This window comes from Oryx dammah, unplaced genomic scaffold (genome assembly GCF_014754425.2).
Source record: "Oryx dammah isolate SB20612 unplaced genomic scaffold, SCBI_Odam_1.1 HiC_scaffold_10, whole genome shotgun sequence".
NCBI lineage: Eukaryota > Metazoa > Chordata > Mammalia > Artiodactyla > Bovidae > Oryx > Oryx dammah.
Genome location: NW_024070194.1, coordinates 72,759,417 through 72,767,848, shown reverse-complemented (window position 1 = coordinate 72,767,848; position 8,432 = coordinate 72,759,417). Strand labels below are relative to the sequence as shown.

Here is an 8,432-nt window from a genome sequence, read left to right as displayed (position 1 = left end):
CAGTTGGGTCCAACTCTCTGCAACCCCATGGACTGTAGCCCACCAGGCTCCTCTGTCCATGGGATTCTCCAGGCAAGGATACTGGAGTGGGCTACCAAGCCGCTCTCCAGGGGATCTTCCTGACCTGGGATCAAACCGGAGTCTCTTATGTTTGCTGCATTGACAGGCAGGTTCTTCACCACTAGCGCTACCTTGGGAGACTCAACACAGCCAAATAAATACATACAGAAATACCACAACAATACTGACGGCACAGCTTGCAAGTGAATTCTTTAATGTTAAAAATTATTGTTACTTTTTCATTCTATTGATAACTAACTAGTTGCCACCTATTACAATGCAGATAAAGTCAAATCACCACTCAGAGACCCCATGTGCCCTGCAGTAAACCTGGACAATTTAGACACATTAGCAGTTGTCTGTTTCTTTCTCCAAGTGTTTATCCTTCAGTAAAGCCTCAGGGTAAAACCCAGAATATTTCTTAGATAGCTAAGCTGTTTTGCCAATCAAATTGATGATGACATCTTTTCTTTTCCTATGCTGAAAATATTCACACATTTCTTGAACATCAGTTATATAGGTGAGTAATTTGCTAGAGAAGTTCCAGTGTCTATTTAAGGAAGGAAAATAAAAATAGTAAAATAAAACTATTCACAAGAACACAATAAATGCAGTAGCATATAACTTATTTCTTTAAGTTTCCCACAGGATTGAAATGCAAATCCATAATAATATATAGAAAAATAATCTGAAGTCTGGAGTGCATAAACAAAAGTTTAGTATCAGGAGACCAAACTAATGTATAATTGGGCACAAGACCCAAGTTATAAACACATGCATAATTTCATTATTTCATTTGCTTAACCAAAAACTGTTTGCATCATGTCCATAAGTCCCGAGTGATGACACAGTAAGTATTTAGGCAGGGCATAAGGGATTAATTTTGAGATTGCTTGGTGGCCATTGGCTATGAGTTATGCATATAAGACAGTGTTGATTCTTTTTTATTCCTTTCTTAAAAAAATTTTTTTTTGATGTGTACCATTTTTAAAGTCTTTATTGAATTTGTCACATCATTGCTTCTGTTTTATGTTTTGGTTCCTTGGCTGCACAGCATTTGGGATCTCAGCTCCCTGACCAGAAATGAAACCCATACCCTCTACACTGGAAGGCAAAGTCTTAACCACTGGGCTTCCAGGGAAATCCCAAGACAGTGCCCATCCTAAGAGTGGGCATTTCCTGGAAACAGTTTCCTTTGTGCCTGTTCTCCTGAAAGTCTCATTATTAACTACATACCTTGACTACCAATAAGTGGATTAAGTGGTGCCTTTCAAAGTAGATTAGTGTTTCCTATACATTTAATTAAAGTGGACTTTATTCCATCATCCTTAAGAACCAAAATGAAGCAGAGAGAAACTCTTTCAAGGGCAGACATCGACAATAAGTACGCCTCTTACTAGGATCCTTGAAGTGATCCAGTTAGCCCCAGAGTTCAGAATTTCTCGTGTAATATACAAATTCAGTGTTTTTTTCTCCTGAGCACAGAAGTGTCAGCTCTTGTGTGACTGGAAGGACGTGGGGAGGGTCATGCCCCTGATGTGATGTGGATTCCATGCTTTCTAATAAGGCCCCACTTGCAAGTCATTTTGTTAAGTGGTAAAAAATATTAACGCCCTGAAGTTAATAAACTGGTAAAGAGAGAAGTCAAATCAGGATGTCTCTCTGGCTCATAGGCAGATCTGGGTCATTAAACCTGGTCTCATCAGACAGCCTCATCTCAGGACCTGTTAGTGCTGTAAACATCAAAAGAAAGATTTCATAGATGGGCTGACAATGTTCCAGTATGCATCTGGGTTGCCTTTTCATGTAGCTTATCTCACAACAGCAAATGTTTCATCTTTGAGCTGTTTTATGTCCAAAAAATTCACTTAACCACCCGATTTTTTTTTCCTAAGGACTATAACAAATGACAACAAGATTCCTACCCCAGTGCTTTGCAATGATGGGTATCCATTAGAATCACCTTGGAAACATTTTAAAAATTGCATGCCTGGGTCTCACTCTCAGAAACTCTAATTTAACCAGTCTGGAGTAGGGCCCAGGCATAGTATTTTTTTTAAAGCACCTTAAGTAATTCTGCAGTCAAGGTGAAGAACTGTTGTCTCCGATTCTCTCTCTGTCTGGGGCTTGCAAAAGTGAGCCCCTGTGGCTTCCAAGATAAAATCTTTCTTTTTTTGCCTTTTTGTATTAATCCCCCAAAAGAATATTTTTATTAGACTAAAGAAAGTATCCAGGTCTTGCCTCTGACTTGACTTTTATCCCTTGGCTTTCAGGATGGTGATGGACAATGTGTGAAGAAAGGGAGCAGAGAGCCAGAGCAGTGGGGAGGGAGTCCAGCTCACCTCATTCCTGCTGCTCTTTGCTGTACACACACATCAAGATAATGACAGTGGAAGAGGAAGGCCAGAATGCAGGATCTACCATCCTAAGGGGCACCTGAGGAAACCATAAGTGCTCTAGGGGCTGGTGGGGCTGGTGGGAGAGGAAAATCCAACAATAAAGAGTGACCGTATGTTGGAGGGAATGTAAATTGGCACAGCCACTATGGAGAACAGTATGGCAGTTCCTTAAAATACTGAAAGTAAAGCCACCATATGGTCTAGCAATCCCACTCCTGAGCATATATCCAGGGAAAACCATAATTCTGATTCATATGCACCTCAGTGTTTACCACAGCACTATTCAGAATAGCCAAAACCTGGAATTACCCTAAATGTCCGTTGACAGAAGAATGGATAAACAAGACGTGGTACTTATACACAATGGAATATTACTCAGTCACCAAAAAGAATGAAATTGAATGAACCTAAAGATCATCATACTGAGTCAGACAGAGAAAGACAAATATCATATGATATCACTTACATATGGAATCTAAAAAACGAATACAAATGAACTGATTTACAAAACAGAAGCAGACTCATCGACTTAGACAAACCTGTGGATATCAGGGAGGAAGAGGGCAGGGGAGGGATAAGATGGGAGTCTGGGAACTGACCTATACACACTGCTATATTCAAAATAGATAACCTTTCATCAAGATGGAGCCAAAGGCAAAGAAGGAGGCCCCTGCCCCTCCCAAAGCTGAAGCCAAAGCAAAGGCCTTGAAGGCCAAGAAACAGTGTTGAAAGGCATCCACAGCCACTAACAAAAGAGTAGATCCAGACGTCATCCACGTCCCAGCAGCCCAAAATGCTGCAGCTCAGGAGGCAACTCAAGTATCCTCGGAAGAACGCCCCCAGGAAAAACAAGCTTGACCACTGTCATCATCAATTTCGCCCTCTCCACCCAGTCAGCCATGAAGAAAATAGAGGACAACACCACACTGGTGTTCAGTGTGGACGTCAAGGCCAACAAGCAGCAAATTAAACAGGTCGTGAAAAGGCTCTACGACACTGATGAGGCTAAGGTCAGCACCCTGATTAGGCCTGACAGAGAGAAGGCATGCATATGTCTAACTGGCTCCAGACTAAGATGCTTCGGATGTTGCCAACAAAATTGAAATCATCTACACCGAGTCCAGCTGGCTAAATCCAAGTATAAAAGTTTTCATTATAAAAATAAAATAAAATAGATAAACAGCAAGGACCTACTGCATAGCACAGGGAGCTCTGCTAAACATTCTATCATAACCAAAATGGGAATTTGAAAAAAGAATAGATGCATGTCTATGCGTAACTGAATCACTTTGCGGCACACCTGAAACTAACACAACATTGTCGATCAACTAAACCCCAACATAAAATAAAAACTAAAATAAATAAATAAATAATGACTGTGGGTACTGGTGACCACACCCACTGTATGGACCAAGGGACAACAAACCCTCCCAAGATCCATCTCTAACTTGCCCCTCTGATTGTAACTGAGTCAGCAAAGCCCCAGGGGATCCCCTTTCTCACCCAGCTCCACAAACCAGTTTGTAAAGATATCATTTCACAGAGTTTATCTTTATCACTTGCTTTGATCTCACACATACACAAGATCTTTGCCCTAAAGACTGGATTGGGTTTTACAGGTATCTCCTCAGTGATCCTCACAAATGATGCAATGATGATGCCTTATCTGGGAGAAAGCCCAAAGACAGTACAAATAAGACTCAGCGGGACTCACTGCTGACTGCTAGGGCCAGACTTATTTCCAATTCAAAGTTTATCAGAAATTGCCAAACCCAGCCAAACAGCTGCTGCTGCTGCTGCTAAGTCGCTTCAGTCGTGTCTGACTCTGTGCAACCCCATAGATGGCAGCCCACCAGGCTCCCCCTCCCTTTCCCTCTCAAAGATCCAAGACTGTCAACAGATCTCTGCTGCATTGGCACTGCTCCCACTCAGGTTTTACATGGGGGCTTTCCGCCCCGGATCTTGTATGACGCTTGAAGAAGAGCCATTTCAGTTACAGAAGGCCTCCTTTTGACACCGATGCCTTCTTATTCCTCACCTAGAATGGCACCTGATATAACACAGAGACCATGCAAGTGACAGTCAGCATGGGCCATTGATCAGACTGAGTGCCAAATTCACTTGTAATTCAGTTTACAAGCCAGAGCAGAACACAGAAATTAACAAACAAACGACATAGGTTATGGGACATTTCCCACTGTGTCCCATAAATCCACACATTTCAGGCTTATTTACAATAGGCAACTAGCACAGATTGGGTTTATCCTGCTAAAAATAACTCATAGACTGCAATTCTCCCTAACCTCTCTGCTGGGGAACACCACGTGTGTGCTTTCCAGGAAATCTGGTTATTTGTGAGTTTTCAAAGAATTATTTACCTGGCTCATTCTTCCTTTTCCAGGTGCCCCATGTAGGCAGCCGGTTTTCCTTCTTAGCGCTCATACGTTTTTAAAAATGCTTCCATAAGTATTACTATCTTGACTCCCCAAGAAACCTCTGGAGTAGGCAGGATAAGATTCTTCTTCCCTGAACAGAGTGAGGGAAATTCAAACTCGGAATAAACAAGTGAGTCATCTAGACCCGTAACGCAAGTTGGGAATGAAGCAACTTGAGAAATTCAGCCCTTGCTCCTTAACATTCTATCCTTCACAATTTCCTCCTGGATCCTGATTCTTTGTCAAGAACAATACATGAGTCATCCCTGAAACTTGCACGTGTAGAAAGACAGAAAAAATTTTCTGTTTTAAACAATGACCATTAGATAATGCACTGCGTGTTGCGGTGGGGCTTCCCAGGTGTTCAGTGGTAAAGAATCTGCCTGCCAATGCAGGAGACACGGGTTCGATCCCTGGGTCAGGAAGATCCCCTGGAGGAGGAAATGGCAACCTATTCCAGTATTCTTGCCTGGGAAAATCCCATGGGCAGAGGAGGCTGGTGTGCTACAGTCCCCAGGGTCACAAAGAGTCGGAGGCGACTGAGCGTGCATGCACATATGTGTTGCAGTAGCTACTGAAATCCGAGAGCTCTGAGCTGTGTGGGTTGTGGGGGTACTGATGGAAGTCTAGCCCCTGCTTCCAGGGAAAAGGGAGCAGCCCTGAGGTGGTGATAATGATTTGCTCTGTTATGCACACGGAATGTTCCGTCATTTAGCATAATCAGCATGTTCTTGCTATATTCATCTTTGATGCTCCCGGGTCTGGCCAAATGGACCCTACACATAGTAGGTGTACAGATGTTTTTGTTGGACAAAATCATCTATATTTGGAGACTCACAATATGTTTTCAAAACAGGCAGTTCATAAATAATTATCTTTACTTTGCAAATAAGGAAAATAAAACTTAAGGAAATTAAATGGCATGTTCAAGTTTACAGCTAGTAAGTATCCAGATCAGGGCTGATCCCCAGATCTCAGTGAAGTTAAAGAAGGTTTTCCCCTCCCCCGGCTTTTGGGGATTCTATGGGAATGCCTTCTTGTGTCTTTTCAAACCAAGGTCAGCACTGGTACTCAATAATCTCTTCACTGTTTGTGTAACATTTGCCCCTAATGATTGCCGGTTCGATTCTTGTTATTTAAAATGCAGACACAGAAAACTATCTGGACCCTTGTAGTCAATGGGGTTGTAGGGTAAGGAGTGGAAACTGGGCACTTAGTGCATAGGTCCTCAGCATCAGATACCCCTGTGCCTCCAACAAGTTCCTTAGGCCTAACCAGCTTCTGTTTAACTATAAAAGAAAATAGTTGGAAGAATTTGTCACTCTGTTCACTCTGAGTTCTATAAGTTGCTAACAACTCTCCTTTGGCTATTTAATTCCTGCATTATGTACCTATTCAGGTGAGTCTTAAGAAAACTGGAATTACATTTTCTTTTATTTTCAATTCTTAGAGTGAGACAGCATAATTTCACTCCCTCTAAGACCCCCCAGGTGAGATGCTTGGCCATCATCTTCACCTACTTTCTAGATTCATCCAGAGGAGAGTACTGAACCTCGTCTTAACTCAGAGTGTGATGACTTCGATACTGAGTTACTCTTGTGCCTTTTAGGTACGTCTCCCTCACCCTGGAAACGGGAGGTGGGGTCACTGGAAGACATATTTAACACGCCTTTCCCTTCAGGGTAAGCCAGAGCAACTCAAGAGCTCCCACTGACTAATGACACCTGCTTAAAGTTAACTGAAGAGATAAAACAAGTATCAAAGCATCACAGAAGAAGGGAGAAAAAGAGCGAGAGGAAGGAGAAATGGGGCAAGCGAAAAGGGAAAGCCAGAAAAAAAGAAGCAGGAAAAGAAAGAGAAACGATTCAAGTTCAAGAGGTGTTCACCCGCTCTGGGCGTGTTATTATTGTTGGCTTGAAATTTCACTCTAACCCTGTGAATCAGCCTCATTCACACGGTGATGGAGAAGGAGGCTGTAGGAGGCTGCAGGTTTACATCACTCCAGGGCCAGTCGAAGAGCAGCCGTCAATCAAGTGGGAGAGGGGGCGTTGACCAAGGACAGGAGAATGGGGGCCAGAGAAGAGGACAGATCAGGCTTTCAGCAGCTAAACCGGCTGTGTCTGCCGGCTGGAGTCAGCCATGGATGGCCGGCGATTAACCTCTGGCAGGAGAAGACTGGGACCCTGGGGACTGCACTCTAGTGAGTGCTCTGGCCACTTCAGGCTGCACCTCTCATAAGCAGGGGCCAGGATCAATTCTGTCAAGGCTGACTTTCCTTCTGTCCTGTTCCTGGCTGCCCGGCAGAGTCAGCATTTCCACAACCTGCAGCCCATCATGGACGTGCCCAGACGCTCAGAAAGAGATGGGGCGACGTCAGCACAAGGATTGTTCTGAGGGCCTTTAAGTACTGGGTCCAGCACGTGGGATAAGAAATCCATAGCCTTTTAGAGATTCTCCCCCGACCCATTTAGCTCAATCCTTAGAGGCAAGGAGTGGTCCTCCCTGAAGATCACCACTGAACATGATGACTACCTCTCACAGCTACTAGGAAAGGAGCGGGGACAGGATGGATGACCAGACCTTGACCAGACACACTCCAGCCAACCCCCAACTCTCATTCGTTAGCCAAGAGCATGAGAGCCCGGCATGTGCCTCTATCGGTGTAATTTTTCCAAAAATGCATGCAATGTAGCAACATTTACTTACAGGAATGCTCTGCTTAGCTAAGAGCCACTTTCTGATGAAACAAACAAACAAACAAAAGCTTGCCTAAGAGATCCAACAGAACTCACAAAACTGACTTGACCCAGAAATTCTAGTCACATAAGAACCTAGGCGGTGCCCCACGACCGCCAAATTCAGCCACTCTAGTGACTATCTACCTAGAAGTATCATTTCTGTGGTATTAATTCCTAGTACATACACGTGAGTATTTATTTTTATCGGTGCACTTATAATCCTCAGTAGAAACGAGAGACCTGTGGGTGTCCCTCAGGGTATTTTCCGTGTCTCGTGCATCACTGATGCTCAGAATGCCAGTCCTAACACCCTGGTCTCTATTTTTCTTTAAATAAGACTTGTTTTTTTTTTTTTTTTTTAACGCTGTTGATTGATTGATTGGCTAACGTATAGTTAAGTTACAATGATGTGTTAATTTCCAGTGTGGGGCAAAGTGATTCAATTATATATCTATTATATATACATACATATATTCTTTGTAAGATTCTTTTCCACTGTAGGTTATTACAAAATATTGAGTATAGTTCCCTGTGTTATACAGGAGGTCCTGGTTGTTGATATAGTTTTTATATAATAGTGTGTGTATGTATTCTGATCTTTCTTTGATGTTCTTTTGTCCTAGCTTTGGGTCCAGTGTGAAGTCGTATTATTCTCATATATATTTGATTATTGCGACACTCCTTCATTCCCGCTCCCACAACTAAATTCTACATCCACCTGCTTTGTAATGTGACTTCAGAAAGCCTCCCACTGCTCTCATTCCTCCACGTGCTTGGTGCTGGGTTTGGCCCAATGATCA

The 8,432-nt window shown here is 43.0% G+C and overlaps 1 pseudogene; it reads left to right on the top strand.

Moving 5' to 3' along the window:
• Positions 1-3,055: 3,055 nt before the first annotated feature.
• On the top strand, positions 3,056-7,288 carry LOC120868622 (annotated as a pseudogene).
• Positions 7,289-8,432: the final 1,144 nt, after the last annotated feature.